The 24,590-nt window shown below is 44.7% G+C and overlaps 1 protein-coding gene across 4 annotated transcripts in view; it reads right to left on the minus strand.

Annotated features, from left to right (window-relative positions):
• Window positions 1-24,590, minus strand: part of ZNF711 (zinc finger protein 711) — a 126,469-nt gene that overhangs the window by 92,795 nt on the left and 9,084 nt on the right. The window lies entirely within an intron of this gene.

Below are 24,590 nucleotides of genomic sequence, written 5' to 3' on the forward strand. Positions count from 1 at the left end.
ACCTGTAAAAGCTTTACTTTTGTGCCCTGTCTCCTGCGGAGCCGCTATTCCCCATGGTCCTTTCAGGAACCCCAGCATCCACTTAGGACGATAGAGAAATAATGGAGGAAGGATACAGCTACTGGAGGGAATAATAATGGAGGAAGGATGCAGCTACTGGAGGGAATAATAATGGAGGAAGGATACAGCTACTGGAGGAATAATAATGGAGGAAGGATGCAGCTACTGGAGGGAATAATAATGGAGGAAGGATACAGCTACTGGAGGGAATAATAATGGAGGAAGGGTGCAGCTACTGGAGGGAATAATAATGGAGGAAGGATACAGCTACTGGAGGGAATAATAATGGAGGAAGGGTACAGCTACTGGAGGGAATAATAATGGAGGAAGGATACAGCTACTGGAGGGAATAATAATGGAGGAAGGATACAGCTACTGGAGGGAATAATAAAGGAGGAAGGGTACAGCTACTGGAGGGAATACTAATGGAGGAAGGATACAGCTACTGGAGGGAATAATAATGGAGGAAGGATACAGCTACTGGAGGGAATAATAATGGAGGAAGGATACAGCTACTGGAGGGAATAATAATGGAGGAAGGATACAGCTACTGGAGGGAATAATAATGGAGGAAGGATACAGCTACTGGAGGGAATAATAAAGGAGGAAGGGTACAGCTACTGGAGGTAATAATAATAATGGAGGAAGGATACAGCTACTGGAGGGAATAATAAAGGAGGAAGGATACAGCTACTGGAGGGAATAATAATGGAGGAAGGGTACAGCTACTGGAGGGAATAATAATGGAGGAAGGATACAGCTACTGGAGGGAATAATAATGGAGGAAGGATACAGCTACTGGAGGGAATAATAATGGAGGAAGGATACAGCTACTGGAGGGAATAATAATGGAGGAAGGATACAGCTACTGGAGGGAATAATAATGGAGGAAGGATACAGCTACTGGAGGGAATAATAAAGGAGGAAGGGTACAGCTACTGGAGGTAATAATAATAATAATGGAGGAAGGATACAGCTACTGGAGGGAATAATAAAGGAGGAAGGATACAGCTACTGGAGGGAATAATAATGGAGGAAGGATACAGCTACTGGAGGGAATAATAATGGAGGAAGGATACAGCTACTGGAGGGAATAATAATGGAGGAAGGATACAGCTACTGGAGGGAATAATAATGGAGGAAGGATACAGCTACTGGAGGGAATAATAATGGAGGAAGGATACAGCTACTGGAGGGAATAATAATGGAGGAAGGATACAGCTACTGGAGGGAATAATAATGGAGGAAGGATGCAGCTACTGGAGGGAATAATAATGGAGGAAGGATACAGCTACTGGAGGGAATAATAATGGAGGAAGGATACAGCTACTGGAGGGAATAATAATGGAGGAAGGATACAGCTACTGGAGGGAATAATAATGGAGGAAGGATACAGCTACTGGAGGGAATAATAATGGAGGAAGGATGCAGCTACTGGAGGGAATAATAATGGAGGAAGGATACAGCTACTGGAGGGAATAATAACGGAGGAAGGATACAGCTACTGGAGGTAATAATAATGGAGGAAGGATACAGCTGCTGGAGGCAATAATAACGGAGGAAGGATACAGCTACTGGAGGGAATAATAATGGAGGAAGGATACAGCTGCTGGAGGGAATAATAATGGAGGAAGGATACAGCTACTGGAGGGAATAATAATGGAGGAAGGATGCAGCTACTGGAGGGAATAATAACGGAGGAAGGATACAGCTACTGGAGGGAATAATAATGGAGGAAGGATACAGCTACTGGAGGGAATAATAATGGAGGAAGGATACAGCTACTGGAGGGAATAATAATGGAGGAAGGATACATCTACTGGTGGGAATAATAATGGAGGAAGGATACAGCTACTGGAGGGAATAATAATGGAGGAAGGATGCAGCTACTGGAGGGAATAATAATGGAGGAAGGATACAGCTACTGGAGGGAATAATAATGGAGGAAGGATGCAGCTACTGGAGGGAATAATAATGGAGGAAGGATACAGGTACTGGAGGGAATAATAATAGAGGAAGAATACAGCTACTGGAGGGAATAATAATGGAGGAAGGATACAGCTACTGGAGGGAATAATAATGGAGGAAGGGTACAGCTACTGGAGGTAATAATAATAATGGAGGAAGGATACAGCTACTGGAGGGAATAATAATGGAGGAAGGATACAGCTACTGGAGGGAATAATAATGGAGGAAGGATACAGCTACTGGAGGGAATAATAATGGAGGAAGGATACAGCTACTGGAGGGAATAATAATGGAGGAAGGATGCAGCTACTGGAGGGAATAATAATGGAGGAAGGATACAGCTACTAGAGGTAATAATAATGGAGGAAGGATACAGCTACTGGAGGGAATAAAAATGGAGGAAGGATACAGCTACTGGAGGGAATAATAATGGAGGAAGGATACAGCTACTGGAGGGAATAATAATGGAGGAGGGATACAGCTACTGGAGGGAATAATAATGGAGGAGGGATACAGCTACTGGAGGGAATAATAATGGAGGAAGGATACAGCTACTGGAGGGAATAATAATGGAGGAAGGATGCAGCTACTGGAGGGAATAATAATGGAGGAAGGATGCAGCTACTGGAGGGAATAATAATGGAGGAAGGATACAGCTACTGGAGGGAATAATAATGGAGTAAGGATACAGCTACTGGAGGGAATAATAATGGAGGAAGGATACAGCTACTGGAGGGAATAATAATGGAGGAAGGATACAGCTACTGGAGGGAATAATAATGGAGTAAGGATACAGCTACTGGAGGGAATAATAATGGAGGAAGGATACAGCTACTGGAGGGAATAATAATGGAGGAAGGATACAGCTACTGGAGGGAATAATAATGGAGGAAGGATGCAGCTACTGGAGGGAATAATAATGGAGGAAGGATACAGCTACTGGAGGGAATAATAATGGAGGAAGGATACAGCTACTGGAGGGAATAATAATGGAGGAAGGATACAGCTACTGGTGGGAATAATAACGGAGGAAGGATGCAGCTACTGGAGAGAATAATAATGGAGGAAGGATGCAGCTACTGGAGGGAATAATAATGGAGGAAGGATACAGCTACTGGAGGGAATAATAATGGAGGAAGGATACAGCTACTGGAGGGAATAATAATGCAGGAAGGATACAGCTACTGGAGGGAATAATAACGGAGGAAGGATACAGCTACTGGAGGTAATAATAATGGAGGAAGGATACAGCTGCTGGAGGCAATAATAATGGAGGAAGGATACAGCTACTGGAGGGAATAATAATGGAGGAAGGATACAGCTGCTGGAGGGAATAATAATGGAGGAAGGATACAGCTACTGGAGGGAATAATAATGGAGGAAGGATGCAGCTACTGGAGGGAATAATAACGGAGGAAGGATACAGCTACTGGAGGGAATAATAATGGAGGAAGGATACAGCTACTGGAGGGAATAATAATGGAGGAAGGATACATCTACTGGTGGGAATAATAATGGAGGAGGGATACAGCTACTGGAGGGAATAATAATGGAGGAGGGATACAGCTACTGGAGGGAATAATAATGGAGGAAGGATACAGCTACTGGAGGGAATAATAATGGAGGAAGGATGCAGCTACTGGAGGGAATAATAATGGAGGAAGGATGCAGCTACTGGAGGGAATAATAATGGAGGAAGGATACAGCTACTGGAGGGAATAATAATGGAGTAAGGATACAGCTACTGGAGGGAATAATAATGGAGGAAGGATACAGCTACTGGAGGGAATAATAATGGAGGAAGGACACAGCTACTGGAGGGAATAATAATGGAGGAAAGATACAGCTACTGGAGGGAATAATAATGGAGGAAGGGTACAGCTACTGGAGAGAATAATAATGGAGGAAGGATACAGCTACTGGAGGGAATAATAATGGAGGAGGGATACAGCTACTGGAGGGAATAATAATGGAGGAAGGATACAGCTACTGGAGGGAATAATAATGGAGGAAGGATACAGCTATTAGTGGGAATAATATTGGAGGAAGGGTGCAGCTACTGGAGGGAATAATAATGGAGGAAGGGTGCAGCTACTGGAGGGAATAATAATGGAGGAAGGATACAGCTACTGGAGGGAATAATAATGGAGGAAGGATACAGCTACTGGAGGGAATAATAATGTAGGAAGGATACAGCTACTGGAGGGAATAATAATGGAGGAAGGGTGCAGCTACTGGAGGGAATAATAATGGAGGAAGGATACAGCTACTGGAGGGAATAATAATGGAGGAGGGATACAGCTACTGGAGGGAATAATAATGGAGGAAGGATGCAGCTACTGGAGGGAATAATAATGGAGGAAGGATACAGCTACTGGAGGGAATAATAATGGAGGAAGGATACAGCTACTGGAGGGAATAAAAATGGAGGAAGGATACAGCTACTGGAGGGAATAATAATGGAGGAAGGATGCAGCTACTGGAGGGAATAATAATGGAGGAAGGATACAGCTACTGGAGGGAATAATAATGGAGGAAGGATACGGCTACTGGTGGGAATAATAATGGAGGAAGGATACAGCTACTGGAGGGAATAATAATGGAGGAAGGATACAGCTACGGGAGGGAATAATAATGGAGGAAGGATACAGCTACTGGAGGGAATAATAATGGAGGAAGGATACAGCCGCTGGAGGGAATAATAATGGAGGAAGGATGCAGCTGCTGGAGGGAATAATAATGGAGGAAGGATACAGCTACTGGAGGGAATAATAATGGAGGAAGGATGCAGCTACTGGAGTGAATAATAATGGAGGAAGGATACAGCTACTGGAGGGAATAAAAATGGAGGAAGGATACAGCTACTGGAGGGAATAATAATGGAGGAAGGGTACAGCTACTGGTGGGAATAATAATGGAGGAAGGATACAGCTACTGGAGGGAATAATAATTGAGGGAGGATACAGCTACTGGAGGGAATAATAATGGAGGAAGGATACAGCTACTGGAGGGAATAATAATGGAGGAAGGATACAGCTACTGGAGGGAATAATAATGGAGGAAGGATACAGCTACTGGAGGGAATAATAATGGAGGAAGGATACAGCTACTGGAGGGAATAATAATGGAGGAAGGATGCAGCTACTGGTGGGAATAATAATGGAGGAAGGATGCAGCTACTGGAGGGAATAATAATGGAGGAAGGATGCAGCTACTGGTGGGAATAATAATGGAGGAAGGATGCAGCTACTGGAGGGAATAATAATGGAGGAAGGATGCAGCTACTGGTGGGAATAATAATGGAGGAAGGATGCAGCTACTGGAGGGAATAATAATGGAGGAAGGATACGGCTACTGGAGGGAATAATAATGGAGGAAGGATGCAGCTACTGGTGGGAATAATAATGGAGGAAGGGTACAGCTACTGGAGGGAATAATAATGAAGGAAGGATACAGCTACTGGAGGGAATAATAATGGAGGAAGGATGCAGCTACTGGAGGGAATAATAATGGAGGAAGGACGCAGCTACTGGAGGAATAATAATGGAGGAAGGATACAGCTACTGGAGGGAATAATAATGGAGGAAGGATACAGCTACTGGAGGGAATAATAATGGAGGAAGGATGCAGCTACTGGAGGGAATAATAATGGAGGAAGGATGCAGCTACTGGAGGGAATAATAATGGAGGAAGGATACAGCTACTGGAGGGAATAATAATGGAGGAAGGATGCAGCTACTGGAGGGAATAATAATGGAGGAAGGATACAGCTACTGGAGGGAATAATAATGGAGGAAGGATACAGCTACTGGAGGGAATAAAAATGGAGGAAGGATACAGCTACTGGAGGGAATAATAATGGAGGAAGGATACAGCTACTGGAGGGAATAATAATGGAGGAAGGATACAGCTACTGGAGGGAATAAAAATGGAGGAAGGATACAGCTACTGGAGGGAATAATAATGGAGGAAGGATACAGCTACTGGAGGGAATAATAATGGAGGAAGGATACAGCTACTGGAGGGAATAATAATGGAGGAAGGATACAGATACTGGAGGGAATAATAATGGAGGAAGGATACAGCTACTGGAGGGAATAATAATGGAGGAAGGATACAGCTACTGGAGGGAATAATAATGGAGGAAGGATACAGATACTGGAGGGAACAATAATGGAGGAAGGATACAGATACTGGAGGGAATAATAATGGAGGAAGGGTACAGCTACTGGAGGGAATAATAATAGAGGAAGAATACAGCTACTGGAGGTAATAATAATAATGGAGGAAGGATGCAGCTACTGGAGAGAATAATAATGGAGGAAGGATGCAGCTACTGGAGGGAATAATAATGGAGGAAGGATACAGCTACTGGAGGGAATAATAATGGAGGAAGGATACAGCTACTGGAGGGAATAATAATGGAGGAAGGATGCAGCTACTGGAGGGAATAATAATGGAGGAAGGATACAGCTGCTGGAGGGAATAATAATGGAGGAAGGATGCAGCTACTGGAGGTAATAATAATGGAGGAAGGATACAGCTACTGGAGGGAATATAATGGAGGAAGGATGCAGCTACTGGAGGGAATAATAATGGAGGAAGGATACAGCTACTGGAGGGAATAATAATGGAGGAGGGATACAGCTACTGGAGGGAATAATAATGGAGGAAGGATGCAGCTACTGGAGGGAATAATAATGGAGGAAGGATACAGCTACTGGAGGGAATAATAATGGAGGAAGGATACAGCTACTGGAGGGAATAATAATGGAGGAAGAATGCAGCTACTGGAGGGAATAATAATGGAGGAAGGATACAGCTACTGGAGGGAATAATAATGGAGGAAGGATACAGCTACTGGAGGGAATAATAATGGAGGAAGGGTACAGCTACTGGAGAGAATAATAATGGAGGAAGGATACAGCTACTGGAGGGAATAATAATGGAGGAGGGATACAGCTACTGGAGGGAATAATAATGGAGGAAGGATACAGCTACTGGAGGGAATAATAATGGAGGAAGGATACAGCTATTAGTGGGAATAATATTGGAGGAAGGGTGCAGCTACTGGAGGGAATAATAATGGAGGAAGGGTGCAGCTACTGGAGGGAATAATAATGGATGAAGGATGCAGCTACTGGAGGGAATAATAATGGAGGAAGGATACAGCTACTGGAGGGAGTAATAATGGAGGAAGGATACAGCTACTGGAGGGAATAATAATGGAGGAGGGATACAGCTACTGGAGGGAATAATAATGGAGGAAGGATGCAGCTACTGGTGGGAATAATAATGGAGGAAGGATGCAGCTACTGGAGGGAATAATAATGGAGGAAGGATACAGCTACTGGAGGGAATAATAATGGAGGAAGGATGCAGCTACTGGAGGGAATAATAATGGAGGAAGGATACAGCTACTGGAGGGAATAATAATGGAGGAAGGATACAGCTACTGGAGGGAATAATAATGGAGGAGGGATGCAGCTACTGGTGGGAATAATAATGGAGGAAGGATGCAGCTACTGGTGGGAATAATAATGGAGGAAGGATACAGCTACTGGGGGGAATAATAATGGAGGAAGGATACAGCTACTGGAGGGAATAATAATGGAGGAAGGATACAGCTACTGGATGGAATAATAATGGAGGAAGGATGCAGCTACTGGAGGGAATAATAATGGAGGAAGAATGCAGCTACTGGAGGGAATAATAATGGAGGAAGGATACAGCTACTGGAGGGAATAATAATGGAGGAAGAATGCAGCTACTGGAGGGAATAATAATGGAGGAAGGATACAGCTACTGGAGGGAATAATAATGGAGGAAGGATACAGCTACTGGAGGGAATAATAATGGAGGAAGGATACAGCTACTGGAGGGAATAATAATGGAGGAAGGATACAGCTACTGGAGGGAATAATAATGGAGGAAGGATACAGCTACAGGAGGGAATAATAATGGAGGAAAGATACAGCTACTGGAGGGAATAATAATGGAGGAAGGATGCAGCTACTGGAGGGAATAATAATGGAGGAAGGATGCAGCTACTGGAGGGAATAATAATGGAGGAAGGATACAGCTACTGGAGGGAATAATAATAGAGGAAGAATACAGCTACTGGAGGGAATAATAATGGAGGAAGGATACAGCTACTGGAGGTAATAATAATAATGGAGGAAGGATACAGCTACTGGAGGGAATAATAATGGAGGAAGGATACAGCTACTGGAGGGAATAATAATGGAGGAAGGATGCAGTTACTGGAGGGAATAATAATGGAGGAAGGATACAGCTACTGGAGGTAATAATAATAATGGAGGAAGGATACAGTTACTGGAGGGAATAATAATGGAGGAAGGATACAGTTACTGGAGGGAATAATAATGAAGGAAGGGTACAGCTACTGGAGGTAATAATAATAATGGAGGAAGAATACAGCTACTGGAGGGAATAATAATGGAGGAAAGGTACAGCTACTGGAGGTAATAATAATAATGGAGGAAGGATGCAGCTACTGGAGGGAATAATAATGGAGGAAGGATGCAGCTACTGGAGGGAATAATAATGGAGGAAGGGTACAGCTACTGGAGGGAATAATAATGGAGGAAGGATACAGCTACTGGAGGGAATAATAATGGAGGAAGGATACAGCTACTGGAGGGAATAATAATGGAGGAAGGTTTCAGCTACTGGAGGGAATAATATTGGAGGAAGGATACAGCTACTGGAGGGAATAATAATGGAGGAAGGATACAGCTACTGGAGGGAATAATAATGGAGGAAGGATACAGCTACTGGAGGGAATAATAATGGAGGAAGGATACAGCTACTGGAGGGAATAATAATGTAGGAAGGATACAGCTACTGGAGGGAATAATAATGGAGGAAGGATGCAGCTACTGGAGGGAATAATAATGGAGGAAGGATACAGCTACTGGAGGGAATAAAAATGGAGGAAGGATACAGCTACTGGAGGGAATAATAATGGAGGAAGGATACAGCTACTGGAGGAATAATAATGGAGGAAGGATACAGCTACTGGAGGAATAATAATGGAGGAAGGATACAGCTACTGGAGGGAATAATAATGGAGGAAGGATACAGCTACTGGAGGGAATAATAATGGAGGAAGGATGCAGCTACTGGAGGGAATAATAATGGGGGAAGGATACAGCTACTGGAGGGAATAATAATGGAGGAAGGATACAGCTACTGGAGGAATAATAATGGAGGAAGGATACAGCTACTGGAGGGAATAATAATAATGGAGGAAGGCTACAGCTACTGGAGGGAATAATAATGGAGGAAGGATACAGATACTGGAGGGAATAATAATGGAGGAAGGATACAGCTACTGGAGGGAATAATAATGGAGGAAGGATACAGCTACTGGAGGGAATAATAATGGAGGAAGGATACAGATACTGGAGGGAATAATAATGGAGGAAGGATACAGATACTGGAGGGAATAATAATGGAGGAAGGATACAGCTACTGGAGGGAATAATAATGGAGGAAGGATGCAGCTACTGGAGGGAATAATAATGGAGGAAGGATACAGCTACTGGAGGGAATAATAATGGAGGAAGGATACAGCTACTGGAGGGAATAAAAATGGAGGAAGGATACAGCTACTGGAGGGAATAATAATGGAGGAAGGATACAGCTACTGGAGGGAATAATAATGGAGGAAGGATACAGCTACTGGAGGGAATAATAATGGAGGAAGGATACAGCTACTGGAGGGAATAATAATGGAGGAAGGATACAGCTACTGGAGGGAATAATAATGGAGGAAGGATGCAGCTACTGGAGGGAATAATAATGGAGGAAGGATACAGCTACTGGAGGGAATAATAATGGAGGAAGGATGCAGCTACTGGAGGGAATAATAATGGAGGAAGGATACAGCTACTGGAGGGAATAATAATGGAGGAAGGATACAGCTACTGGAGGGAATAAAAATGGAGGAAGGATACAGCTACTGGAGGGAATAATAATGGAGGAAGGATACAGCTACTGGAGGGAATAATAATGGAGGAAGGATACAGCTACTGGAGGGAATAATAATGGAGGAAGGATACAGATACTGGAGGGAATAATAATGGAGGAAGGATACAGCTACTGGAGGGAATAATAATGGAGGAAGGATACAGCTACTGGAGGGAATAATAATGGAGGAAGGATACAGATACTGGAGGGAACAATAATGGAGGAAGGATACAGATACTGGAGGGAATAATAATGGAGGAAGCGTACAGCTACTGGAGGGAATAATAATAGAGGAAGAATACAGCTACTGGAGGTAATAATAATAATGGAGGAAGGATACAGCTACTGGAGGGAATAATAATGGAGGAAGGATACAGCTACTGGAGGGAATAATAATGGAGGAAGGATACAGCTACTGGAGGGAATAATAATGGAGGAAGGATACAGCTACTGGAGGGAATAATAATGGAGGAAGGATGCAGCTACTGGAGGGAATAATAATGGAGGAAGGATACAGCTACTGGAGGGAATAATAATGGAGGAAGGATACAGCTACTGGAGGGAATAATAATGGAGGAAGGGTGCAGCTACTAGAGGGAATAATAATGGAGGAAGGATACAGCTACTGGAGGGAATAATAATGGAGGAAGGATGCAGCTACTGGAGGGAATAATAATGTAGGAAGGATGCAGCTACTGGAGGGAATAATAATGGAGGAAGGGTGCAGCTACTGGAGGGAATAATAATGGAGGAAGGATACAGCTACTGGAGGGAATAATAATGGAGGAAGGATGCAGCTACTGGAGGGAATAATAATGGAGGAAGGATACAGCTACTGGAGGGAATAATAATGGAGGAAGGATACAGCTACTGGAGGGAATAATAATGGAGGAAGGATACAGCTACTGGAGGGAATAATAATGTAGGAAGGATACAGCTACTGGAGGGAATAATAATGGAGGAAGGGTGCAGCTACTGGAGGGAATAATAATGGAGGAAGGATACAGCTACTGGAGGGAATAATAATGGAGGAGGGACACAGCTACTGGAGGGAATAATAATGGAGGAAGGATGCAGCTACTGGAGGGAATAATAATGGAGGAAGGATACAGCTACTGGAGGGAATAATAATGGAGGAAGGATACAGCTACTGGAGGGAATAAAAATGGAGGAAGGATACAGCTACTGGAGGGAATAATAATGGAGGAAGGATACAGCTACTGGAGGGAATAATAATGGAGGAAGGATACAGCTACGGGAGGGAATAATAATGGAGGAAGGATACAGCTACTGGAGGGAATAATAATGGAGGAAGGATACAGCCGCTGGAGGGAATAATAATGGAGGAAGGATGCAGCTACTGGAGGGAATAATAATGGAGGAAGGATACAGCTACTGGAGGGAATAATAATGGAGGAAGGATGCAGCTACTGGAGTGAATAATAATGGAGGAAGGATGCAGCTACTGGAGGGAATAATAATGGAGGAAGGACGCAGCTACTGGAGGAATAATAATGGAGGAAGGATACAGCTACTGGAGGGAATAATAATGGAGGAAGGATACAGCTACTGGAGGGAATAATAATGGAGGAAGGATACAGCTACTGGAGGTAATAATAATGGAGGAAGGGTGCAGCTACTGGAGGGAATAATAATGGAGGAAGGATGCAGCTACTGGAGGGAATAATAATGGAGGAAGGATACAGCTACTGGAGGGAATAATAATGGAGGAAGGGTACAGCTACTGGAGGGAATAATAATGGAGGAAGGATACAGCTACTGGAGGGAATAATAATGGAGGAAGGATACAGCTACTGGAGGGAATAATAATGGAGGAAGGGTGCAGCTACTGGAGGGAATAATAATGGAGGAAGGATACAGCTACTGGAGGGAATAATAATGGAGGAAGGGTACAGCTACTGGAGGGAATAATAATGGAGGAAGGATACAGCTATTGGAGGGAATAATAATGGAGGAAGGATACAGCTACTGGAGGGAATAATAATGGAGGAAGGATACAGCTGCTGGAGGGAATAATAATGGAGGAAGGATGCAGCTACTGGAGGAATAATAATGGAGGAAGGATACAGCTACTGGAGGGAATAATAATGGAGGAAGGATACAGCTACTGGAGGGAATAATAATGGAGGAAGGATGCAGCTACTGGAGGGAATAATAATGGAGGAAGGATACAGCTACTGGAGGGAATAATAATGGAGGAAGGATACAGCTACTGGAGGGAATAATAATGGAGGAAGGGTGCAGCTACTGGAGGGAATAATAATGGAGGAAGGATACAGCTACTGGAGGGAATAATAATGGAGGAAGGATACAGCTACTGGAGGGAATAATAATGGAGGAAGGATACAGCTACTGGAGGGAATAATAATGGAGGAAGGGTGCAGCTACTAGAGGGAATAATAATGGAGGAAGGGTGCAGCTACTGGAGGGAATAATAATGTAGGAAGGATACAGCTACTGGAGGGAATAATAATGGAGGAAGGATGCAGATACTGGAGGGAATAATAATGGAGGAAGGATACAGCTACTGGAGGGAATAATAATGGAGGAAGGATACAGCTACTGGAGGGAATAATAATGGAGGAAGGATACAGCTACTGGAGGTAATAATAATAATGGAGGAATGATACAGTTACTGGAGGGAATAATAATGGAGGAAGGATACAGTTACTGGAGGGAATAATAATGGAGGAAGGGTACAGCTACTGGAGGTAATAATAATAATGGAGGAAAGATACAGCTACTGGAGGGAATAATAATGGAGGAAAGGTACAGCTACTGGAGGTAATAATAATAATGGAGGAAGGATGCAGCTACTGGAGGGAATAATAATGGAGGAAGGATGCAGCTACTGGAGGGAATAATAATGGAGGAAGGGTACAGCTACTGGAGGGAATAATAATGGAGGAAGGATACAGCTACTGGAGGGAATAATAATGGAGGAAGGGTACAGCTACTGGAGGGAATAATAATGGAGGAAGGATACAGCTACTGGAGGGAATAATAATGGAGGAAGGGTACAGCTACTGGAGGTAATAATAATAATGGAGGAAGGATACAGCTACTGGAGGGAATAATAATGGAGGAAGGATACAGCTACTGGAGGGAATAATAATGGAGGAAGGATACAGCTACTGGAGGGAATAAAAATGGAGGAAGGATGCAGCTACTGGAGGGAATAATAATGGAGGAAGGATACAGCTACTGGAGGGAATAATAATGGAGGAAGGATGCAGCTACTGGAGGGAATAATAATGGAGGAAGGATACAGCTACTGGAGGGAATAATAATGGAGGAAGGATGCAGCTAGTGGAGGGAATAATAATGGAGGAAGGATACAGCTACTGGAGGGAATAATAATGGAGGAAGTATACGGCTACTGGAGGGAATAATAATGGAGGAAGGATACGGCTACTGGAGAGAATAAATAAGAATTTACTTACCGATAATTCTATTTCTCGGAGTCCGTAGTGGATGCTGGGGTTCCTGAAAGGACCATGGGGAATAGCGGCTCCGCAGGAGACAGGGCACAAAAGTAAAGCTTTTACAGGTCAGGTGGTGTGTACTGGCTCCTCCCCCTATGACCCTCCTCCAGACTCCAGTTAGGTACTGTGCCCGGACGAGCGTACACAATAAGGGAGGATTTTGAATCCCGGGTAAGACTCATACCAGCCACACCAATCACACCGTACAATTTGTGATCTAAACCCAGTTAACAGTATGATAACAGAGGAGCCTCTGAAAGATGGCTTCCTAAACAATAACCCGAATTAGTTAACAATAACTATGTACAAGTATTGCAGATAATCCGCACTTGGGATGGGCGCCCAGCATCCACTACGGACTCCGAGAAATAGAATTATCGGTAAGTAAATTCTTATTTTCTCTATCGTCCTAAGTGGATGCTGGGGTTCCTGAAAGGACCATGGGGATTATACCAAAGCTCCCAAACGGGCGGGAGAGTGCGGATGACTCTGCAGCACCGAATGAGAGAACTCCAGGACCTCCTTTGCCAGGGTATCAAATTTGTAAAAATTTACAAACGTGTTCTCCCCTGACCACGTAGCTGCTCGGCAGAGTTGTAATGCCGAGACCCCTCGGGCAGCCGCCCAAGATGAGCCCACCTTCCTTGCGGAATGGGCCTTAACAGATTTAGGCTGTGGCAGGCCTGCCACAGAATGTACAAGTTGAATTTTGTTACAAATCCAACGAGCAATCGACTGCTTAGAAGCAGGTGCACCCAACTTGTTGGGTGCATACAGTATAAACAGCGAGTCAGATTTTCTGACTCCAGCCGTCCTTTAAATGTATATTTTTAAGGCTCTGACAACGTCCAACAACTTGGAGTCCTTCAAGTCGTCTGTAGCCGCAGGCACTACAATAGGCTGGTTCAGGTGAAACGCTGATACCACCTTAGGGAGAAAATGCGGACGCGTCCGCAGCTCTGCCCTATGTCGAATGGAAAATTAAATAAGGGCTTTTATAAAACAAAGCCGCCAGTTCAGATACTCTCCCGGCCGAAGCCAGGGCCAGTAACATAGTCACTTTCCATGTGAGATATTTCAAATCCACATTCTTTAGTGGTTCAAACCAATTGGATTTGAGGAAATCTAAAACTACATTTAGATCCCACGGTGCCACCTTAGGCACCACAGGAGGCTGTATATGCAGTACTCCTTTGATAAAAATCTGGACCTCAGGGACTGAGGCCAATTCTTTTTGGAAGAATATTGATAGGGCCGAAATTTGAACCTTAATAGATCCCAATTTGAGACCCATAGACAATCCTGATTGCAGGAAATGTAGGAAAACGACCCCGTTGAAATTCCTCCATCGGAGCACTCCGCTGCTCGCACCACGCAACATATTTTCGCCAAATACGGCGATAATGCTTCGCGGTGACTTCCTTCCTTGCCTTTATCAAGGTAGGAATGACTTCTTCTGGAATGCCTTTTCCTTTTAGGATCTGGCATTCAAACGCCATGCCGTCAAACGCAGCCGCGGTAAGTCTTGAAAAAGACAAGGACCCTGCTGAAGCAGGTCCCTTCTCAGAAGTAGAGGCCACGGATCGTCCGTGACCATCTCTTGAAGTTCCGGGTACCAAGTCCTTCTTGGCCAATCCGGAGCCACTAGTCTTACTCCTCTTTGCCGTATAATCCTCAATACCTTTGGTATGAGAGGCAGAGGAGGAAACACATATACCGACTGGTACACCCAAGGTGTTACCAGCGCGTCCACAGCTATTGCCTGCGGATCTCTTGACCTGGCGCAATACCTGTCCAGTGTTTTGTTGAGGCGAGACGCCATCCTGTCCACCATTGGTTTTACCCAACGGTTTAATAGCATGTGGAAAACTTCTGGATGAAGTTCCCACTCTCCCGGGTGAAGGTCGTGTCTGCTGAGGAAGTCTGCTTCCCAGTTGTCCACGCCCGGGATGAATACTGCTGACAGTGCTATCACGTGATTCTCCGCCCAGCGAAGGATCCTGGCAGCTTCTGCCATTGCCCTCCTGCTTCTTGTGCCGCCCTGTCTGTTTACATGGGCGACTGCCGTGATGTTGTCCGACTGGATCAACACCGGTCTTCCTTGAAGCAGAGGTTCCGCCTGGCTTAGAGCATTGTAGATTGCTCTTAGTTCCAGAATGCTTATGTGAAGAGACTTTTTCAGGCTCGACCACACTCCCTGGAAATTTCTTCCCTGTGTGACTGCTCCCCAGCCTCTCAGGCTGGCATCCGTGGTCACCAGGATCCAATCCTGCATGCCGAATCTGCGGCCCTCCAATAGATGAGCCTCCTGCAACCACCACAGAAGGGATACCCTTGTCCTCGGCGACAGGGTTATCCGCAGGTGCATCTGAAGATGCGACCCTGACCATTTGTCCAACAGATCCCTTTGCATGGAATCTGCCGAAAGGGATTGCTTCGTAAGAAGCTACCATTTTTTCCCAGGACTCTTGTGCATTGATGTACAGACACCTTTCCTGGTTTTAGGAGGTTCCTGACCAGGTCAGATAACTCCTTGGCTTTTTCTTCGGGAAGAAAAACCTTTTTCTGAACTGTGTCCAGAATCATCCCCAGGAACAGCAGACGAGTTGTCGGCATTAATTGGGATTTTGGAATATTCAGAATCCATCCGTGCTGCTTTAGCACCTCTTGAGATAGTGCTAAACCCATCTCTAGCTGTTCTCTGGACCTTGCCCTTATTAGGAGATCGTCCAAGTATGGGATAATTAATACGCCTTTTCTTCGAAGAAGAAATATTATCTCGGCCATTACCTTTGTAAAGACCCGAGGTGCCGTGGACAAACCAAACGGCAGCGTCTGAAACTGATAGTGACAGTTTTGTACAACGAACCTGAGGTACCCCTGGTGTGAGGGGTAATTGGAACGTGGAGATACGCATCCTTGATGTCCAAGGATACCATAAAGTCCCCTTCTTCCAGGTTCGCTATCACTGCTCTGAGTGACTCCATCTTGAACTTGAACTTCTTTATGTACAGGTTCAAGGACTTCAGATTTAGAATAGGCCTTACCGAGCCATCCGGCTTCGGTACCACAAAAAGAGTGGAATAATACCCCTTCCCTTGTTGTAGAAGAGGTACCTTGACTATCACCTGCTGAGAATACAGCTTGTGAATGGCTTCCAAAACCGTCTCCCTTTCTGAGGGGGACGTTGGTAAAGCAGACTTCAGGAAACGGCGAGGTGGCTCTGTCTCTAATTTCAACCTGTACCCCTGAGATATTATCTGCAGGATCCAGGGATTTACCTGCGAGTGAGCCCACTGCGCGCTGTAATTCTTGAGACGACCGCCTACCGCCCCCGAGTCCGCTTGCGAAGCCCCAGCGTCATGCTGAGGCTTTTGTAGAAGCCGGGGAGTGCTTCTGTTCCTGGGAAGGAGCTGCCTGTTGCTGTCTCTTCCCTCGTCCTCTGCCTCGTGGCAGATATGAATAGCCCTTTGCTCTCTTATTTTTAAAGGAACGAAAGGGCTGCGGTTGAAAGGTCGGTGCCTTTTTCTGTTGGGGAGTGACTTGAGGTAGAAAGGTGGATTTCCCGGCCGTAGCCGTGGCCACCAAATCCGATAGACCGACCCCAAATAACTCCTCTACGCATCGCCTGTCCACTGTCGTGTCCATAAAGCTCTTCTGGCCGAAATGGACATAGCACTTACCCGTGATGCCAGTGTGCAGATATCTCTCTGTGCATCACGCATATAAAGAAATGCATCCTTTATTTGTTCTAACGACAGTAAAATATTGTCCCTGTCCAGGGTATCAATATTTTCGATCAGGGACTCTGACCAAACTACCCCAGCACTGCACATCCAGGCAGTCGCAATAGCTGGTCGTAGTATAACACCTGCATGTGTGTATATACCTTTTTGGATATTTTCCATCCTCCTATCTGATGGATCTTTAAGTGCGGCCGTCTCAGGAGAGGGTAACGCCACTTGTTTTGATAAGCGTGTTAGCGCTTTGTCCACCCTAGGAGGTGTTTCCCAGCGCTCCCTAACCTCTGGCGGGAAAGGGTATAAAGCCAATAACTTCTTTGAAATTAGCAGTTTTTTTATCGGGGCACCCCACGCTTCATCACACACGTCATTTAATTCTTCTGATTCGGTAAAAACTACTGGTAGTTTTTTCACACCCCACATAATACCCTGTTTAGTGGTACCTGTAGTATCAGCTAAATGTAACATCTCCTTTATTGCCAAAATCATATAACGTGTGGCCCTACTGGAAAATACGGTTGATTCGTCACCTTCACCACCGGAATCAGTGCCTGTGTCTGGGTCTGTGTCGACCGACTGAGGCAAGGGGCGTTTTACAGCCCCTGACGGTGTTTGAGGCGCCTGGACAGGCACTAATTGAGTGTCCGGCCGCCTCATGTCGGCAAACGACTGCTTAAGCGAGTTGACGCTATCCCGTAATTCCACAAATAAAGGCATCCATTCTGGTGTCGACCCCCTAGGAGGTGACATCCTCATATTTGGCAATTGCTCCGCCTCCACACCAATAACGTCCTCATACATGTCGACACACACGTACCGACACACAGCAGACACACAGGGAATGCTCTATACGAAGACAGGACCCACTAGCCCTTTGGGGAGACAGAGGGAGAGTCTGCCAGCACACACCAAAAAACGCTATATATGACAGGGATAGCCTTATGATTAAGTGCTCCCTTATAGCTGCTTTTATATTAATATATTGCCATTTATTTTGCCCCCCCTCTCTGTTATACCCTGTTTCTGTAGTGCAGTGCAGGGGAGAGACCTGGGAGCCTTCCTGACCAGCGGAGCTGTGACAGAAAATGGCGCCGTGTGCTGAGGAGATAGGCCCCGCCCCTTTTTCGGCGGGCTCGTCTCCCGCTATTTAGTACATTTAGGCAGGGGTAAATATCTCCATATAGCCTCTGGGGCTATATGTGAGGTATTTTTAGCCTTTTTAAAGGTTTTCATTTGCCTCCCAGGGCGCCCCCCCCCCCCCAGCGCCCTGCACCCTCAGTGACTGCCGTGTGAAGTGTGCTGAGAGGAAAATGGCGCACAGCTGCAGTGCTGTGCGCTACCTTAAGAAGACTGCAGGAGTCTTCAGCCGCCGATTCTGGACCTCTTCTTGCTTCAGCATCTGTGAGGGGGCCGGCGGCGTGGCTCCGGTGACCATCCAGGCTGTACCTGTGATCGTCCCTCTGGAGCTTCATGTCCAGTAGCCAAGAAGCCAATCCATCCTGCACGCAGGTGAGTTCACTTCTTCTCCCCTCTGTCCCTCGTTGCAGTGATCCTGTTGCCAGCAGGAATCACTGTAAAATAAAAAACCTAAGCTAAACTCTCTAAGCAGCTCTTTATGAGAGCCACCTAGAATTGCACCCTTCTCGGCCGGGCACAAAAATCTAACTGGAGTCTGGAGGAGGGTCATAGGGGGAGGAGCCAGTACACACCACCTGACCTGTAAAAGCTTTACTTTTGTGCCCTGTCTCCTGCGGAGCCGCTATTCCCCATGGTCCTTTCAGGAACCCCAGCATCCACTTAGGACGATAGAGAAATAATGGAGGAAGGATACAGCTACTGGAGGGAATAATAATGGAGGAAGGATGCAGCTACTGGAGGGAATAATAATGGAGGAAGGATACAGCTACTGGAGGAATAATAATGGAGGAAGGATGCAGCTACTGGAGGGAATAATAATGGAGGAAGGATACAGCTACTGGAGGGAATAATAATGGAGGAAGGGTGCAGCTACTGGAGGGAATAATAATGGAGGAAGGATACAGCTACTGGAGGGAATAATAATGGAGGAAGGGTACAGCTACTGGAGGGAATAATAATGGAGGAAGGATACAGCTACTGGAGGGAATAATAATGGAGGAAGGATACAGCTACTGGAGGGAATAATAAAGGAGGAAGGGTACAGCTACTGGAGGGAATACTAATGGAGGAAGGATACAGCTACTGGAGGGAATAATAATGGAGGAAGGATACAGCTACTGGAGGGAATAATAATGGAGGAAGGATACAGCTACTGGAGGGAATAATAATGGAGGAAGGATACAGCTACTGGAGGGAATAATAATGGAGGAAGGATACAGCTACTGGAGGGAATAATAAAGGAGGAAGGGTACAGCTACTGGAGGTAATAATAATAATGGAGGAAGGATACAGCTACTGGAGGGAATAATAAAGGAGGAAGGATACAGCTACTGGAGGGAATAATAATGGAGGAAGGGTACAGCTACTGGAGGGAATAATAATGGAGGAAGGATACAGCTACTGGAGGGAATAATAATGGAGGAAGGATACAGCTACTGGAGGGAATAATAATGGAGGAAGGATACAGCTACTGGAGGGAATAATAATGGAGGAAGGATACAGCTACTGGAGGGAATAATAATGGAGGAAGGATACAGCTACTGGAGGGAATAATAAAGGAGGAAGGGTACAGCTACTGGAGGTAATAATAATAATAATGGAGGAAGGATACAGCTACTGGAGGGAATAATAAAGGAGGAAGGATACAGCTACTGGAGGGAATAATAATGGAGGAAGGATACAGCTACTGGAGGGAATAATAATGGAGGAAGGATACAGCTACTGGAGGGAATAATAATGGAGGAAGGATACAGCTACTGGAGGGAATAATAATGGAGGAAGGATACAGCTACTGGAGGGAATAATAATGGAGGAAGGATACAGCTACTGGAGGGAATAATAATGGAGGAAGGATACAGCTACTGGAGGGAATAATAATGGAGGAAGGATGCAGCTACTGGAGGGAATAATAATGGAGGAAGGATACAGCTACTGGAGGGAATAATAATGGAGGAAGGATACAGCTACTGGAGGGAATAATAATGGAGGAAGGATACAGCTACTGGAGAGAATAATAATGGAGGAAGGATACAGCTACTGGAGGGAATAATAATGGAGGAAGGATGCAGCTACTGGAGGGAATAATAATGGAGGAAGGATACAGCTACTGGAGGGAATAATAATGGAGGAAGGATACAGCTACTGGAGGGAATAATAATGCAGGAAGGATACAGCTACTGGAGGGAATAATAACGGAGGAAGGATACAGCTACTGGAGGTAATAATAATGGAGGAAGGATACAGCTGCTGGAGGCAATAATAATGGAGGAAGGATACAGCTACTGGAGGGAATAATAATGGAGGAAGGATACAGCTGCTGGAGGGAATAATAATGGAGGAAGGATACAGCTACTGGAGGGAATAATAATGGAGGAAGGATGCAGCTACTGGAGGGAATAATAACGGAGGAAGGATACAGCTACTGGAGAGAATAATAATGGAGGAAGGATACAGCTACTGGAGGGAATAATAATGGAGGAAGGATACAGCTACTGGAGGGAATAATAATGGAGGAAGGATACAGCTACTGGAGGGAATAATAATGGAGGAAGGATGCAGCTACTGGAGGGAATAATAATGGAGGAAGGATACAGCTACTGGAGGGAATAATAATGGAGGAAGGATACAGCTACTGGAGGGAATAATAATGGAGGAAGGATACAGCTACTGGAGGGAATAATAATGGAGGAAGGATACAGCTACTGGAGGGAATAATAATGGAGGAAGGATGCAGCTACTGGAGGGAATAATAATGGAGGAAGGATACAGCTACTGGAGGGAATAATAATGGAGGAAGGATACAGCTACTGGAGGGAATAATAATGCAGGAAGGATACAGCTACTGGAGGGAATAATAACGGAGGAAGGATACAGCTACTGGAGGTAATAATAATGGAGGAAGGATACAGCTGCTGGAGGCAATAATAATGGAGGAAGGATACAGCTACTGGAGGGAATAATAATGGAGGAAGGATACAGCTGCTGGAGGGAATAATAATGGAGGAAGGATACAGCTACTGGAGGGAATAATAACGGAGGAAGGATGCAGCTACTGGAGGGAATAATAACGGAGGAAGGATACAGCTACTGGAGGGAATAATAATGGAGGAAGGATACAGCTACTGGAGGGAATAATAATGGAGGAAGGATACATCTACTGGTGGGAATAATAATGGAGGAAGGATACAGCTACTGGAGGGAATAATAATGGAGGAAGGATGCAGCTACTGGAGGGAATAATAATGGAGGAAGGATACAGCTACTGGAGGGAATAATAATGGAGGAAGGATGCAGCTACTGGAGGGAATAATAATGGAGGAAGGATACAGGTACTGGAGGGAATAATAATAGAGGAAGAATACAGCTACTGGAGGGAATAATAATGGAGGAAGGATACAGCTACTGGAGGGAATAATAATGGAGGAAGGGTACAGCTACTGGAGGTAATAATAATAATGGAGGAAGGATACAGCTACTGGAGGGAATAATAATGGAGGAAGGATACAGCTACTGGAGGGAATAATAATGGAGGAAGGATACAGCTACTGGAGGGAATAATAATGGAGGAAGGATACAGCTACTGGAGGGAATAATAATGGAGGAAGGATGCAGCTACTGGAGGGAATAATAATGGAGGAAGGATACAGCTACTAGAGGTAATAATAATGGAGGAAGGATACAGCTACTGGAGGGAATAAAAATGGAGGAAGGATACAGCTACTGGAGGGAATAATAATGGAGGAAGGATACAGCTACTGGAGGGAATAATAATGGAGGAGGGATACAGCTACTGGAGGGAATAATAATGGAGGAGGGATACAGCTACTGGAGGGAATAATAATGGAGGAAGGATACAGCTACTGGAGGGAATAATAATGGAGGAAGGATGCAGCTACTGGAGGGAATAATAATGGAGGAAGGATACAGCTACTGGAGGGAATAATAATGGAGGAAGGATACAGCTACTGGAGGGAATAATAATGGAGTAAGGATACAGCTACTGGAGGGAATAATAATGGAGGAAGAATACAGCTACTGGAGGGAATAATAATGGAGGAAGGATACAGCTACTGGAGGGAATAATAATGGAGTAAGGATACAGCTACTGGAGGGAATAATAATGGAGGAAGGATACAGCTACTGGAGGGAATAATAATGGAGGAAGGATACAGCTACTGGAGGGAATAATAATGGAGGAAGGATGCAGCTACTGGAGGGAATAATAATGGAGGAAGGATACAGCTACTGGAGGGAATAATAATGGAGGAAGGATACAGCTACTGGAGGGAATAATAATGGAGGAAGGATACAGCTACTGGTGGGAATAATAACGGAGGAAGGATGCAGCTACTGGAGAGAATAATAATGGAGGAAGGATGCAGCTACTGGAGGGAATAATAATGGAGGAAGGATACAGCTACTGGAGGGAATAATAATGGAGGAAGGATACAGCTACTGGAGGTAATAATAATAATGGAGGAAGGATACAGCTACTGGAGGTAATAATAAAGGAGGAAGGATACAGCTACTGGAGGGAATAATAATGGAGGAAGGATACAGCTACTGGAGGGAATAATAATGGAGGAAGGATACAGCTACTGGAGGGAATAAAAATGGAGGAAGGATACAGCTACTGGAGGGAATAATAATGGAGGAAGGATACAGCTACTGGAGGGAATAATAATGGAGGAAGGATGCAGCTACTGGAGGGAATAATAATGGAGGAAGGATACAGCTACTGGAGGGAATAATAATGGAGGAAGGATACAGCTACTGGAGGGAATAATAAAGGAGGAAGGGTACAGCTACTGGAGGTAATAATAATAATGGAGGAAGGATACAGCTACTGGAGGGAATAATAAAGGAGGAAGGATACAGCTACTGGAGGGAATAATAATGGAGGAAGGATACAGCTACTGGAGGGAATAATAATGGAGGAAGGATACAGCTACTGGAGGGAATAAAAATGGAGGAAGGATACAGCTACTGGAGGGAATAATAATGGAGGAAGGATACAGCTACTGGAGGGAATAATAATGGAGGTAGGATGCAGCTACTGGAGGGAATAATAATGGAGGAAGGATACAGCTACTGGAGGGAATAATAATGGAGGAAGGATACAGCTACTGGAGGGAATAATAATGGAGGAAGGATACAGCTACTGGAGGGAATAATAATGGAGGAAGGATACAGCTACTGGAGGGAATAATAATGGAGGAAGGATACAGCTACTGGAGGGAATAATAATGGAGGAAGGATACAGCTACTGGAGGGAATAATAATGGAGGAAGGATACAGCTACTGGAGGGAATAATAATGGAGGAAGGATACAGCTACTGGAGGGAATAATAATGGAGGAAGGATACAGCTACTGGAGGGAATAATAATAGAGGAAGAATACAGCTACTGGAGGGAATAATAATGGAGGAAGGATACAGCTACTGGAGGGAATAATAATGGAGGAAGGGTACAGCTACTGGAGGTAATAATAATAATGGAGGAAGGATACAGCTACTGGAGGGAATAATAATGGAGGAAGGATACAGCTACTGGAGGGAATAATAATGGAGGAAGGATACAGCTACTGGAGGGAATAATAATGGAGGAAGGATACAGCTACTGGAGGGAATAATAATGGAGGAAGGATACAGCTACTGGAGGGAATAATAATGGAGGAAGGATACAGCTACTGGAGGGAATAATAATGGAGGAAGGATGCAGCTACTGGAGGGAATAATAATGGAGGAAGGATGCAGCTACTGGAAGGAATAATAATGGAGGAAGGATACAGCTACTGGAGGGAATAATAATGGAGGAAGGATACAGCTACTGGAGGGAATAATAATGGAGGAAGGATACAGCTACTGGAGGGAATAATAATGGAGGAAGGATACAGCTACTGGAGGGAATAATAATGGAGGAAGGATACAGCTACTGGAGGGAATAATAATGGAGGAAGGATACAGCTACTGGAGGGAATAATAATGGAGGAAGGACACAGCTACTGGAGGGAATAATAATGGAGGAAAGATACAGCTACTGGAGGGAATAATAATGGAGGAAGGATGCAGCTACTGGAAGGAATAATAATGGAGGAAGGATGCAGCTACTGGAGGGAATAATAATGGAGGAAGGATACAGCTACTGGTGGGAGAATTCTCTGACCCTAAACATCCATGTG

Source organism: Pseudophryne corroboree, chromosome 8 (genome assembly GCF_028390025.1).
Source record: "Pseudophryne corroboree isolate aPseCor3 chromosome 8, aPseCor3.hap2, whole genome shotgun sequence".
In the NCBI taxonomy this organism is placed as follows: domain Eukaryota; kingdom Metazoa; phylum Chordata; class Amphibia; order Anura; family Myobatrachidae; genus Pseudophryne; species Pseudophryne corroboree.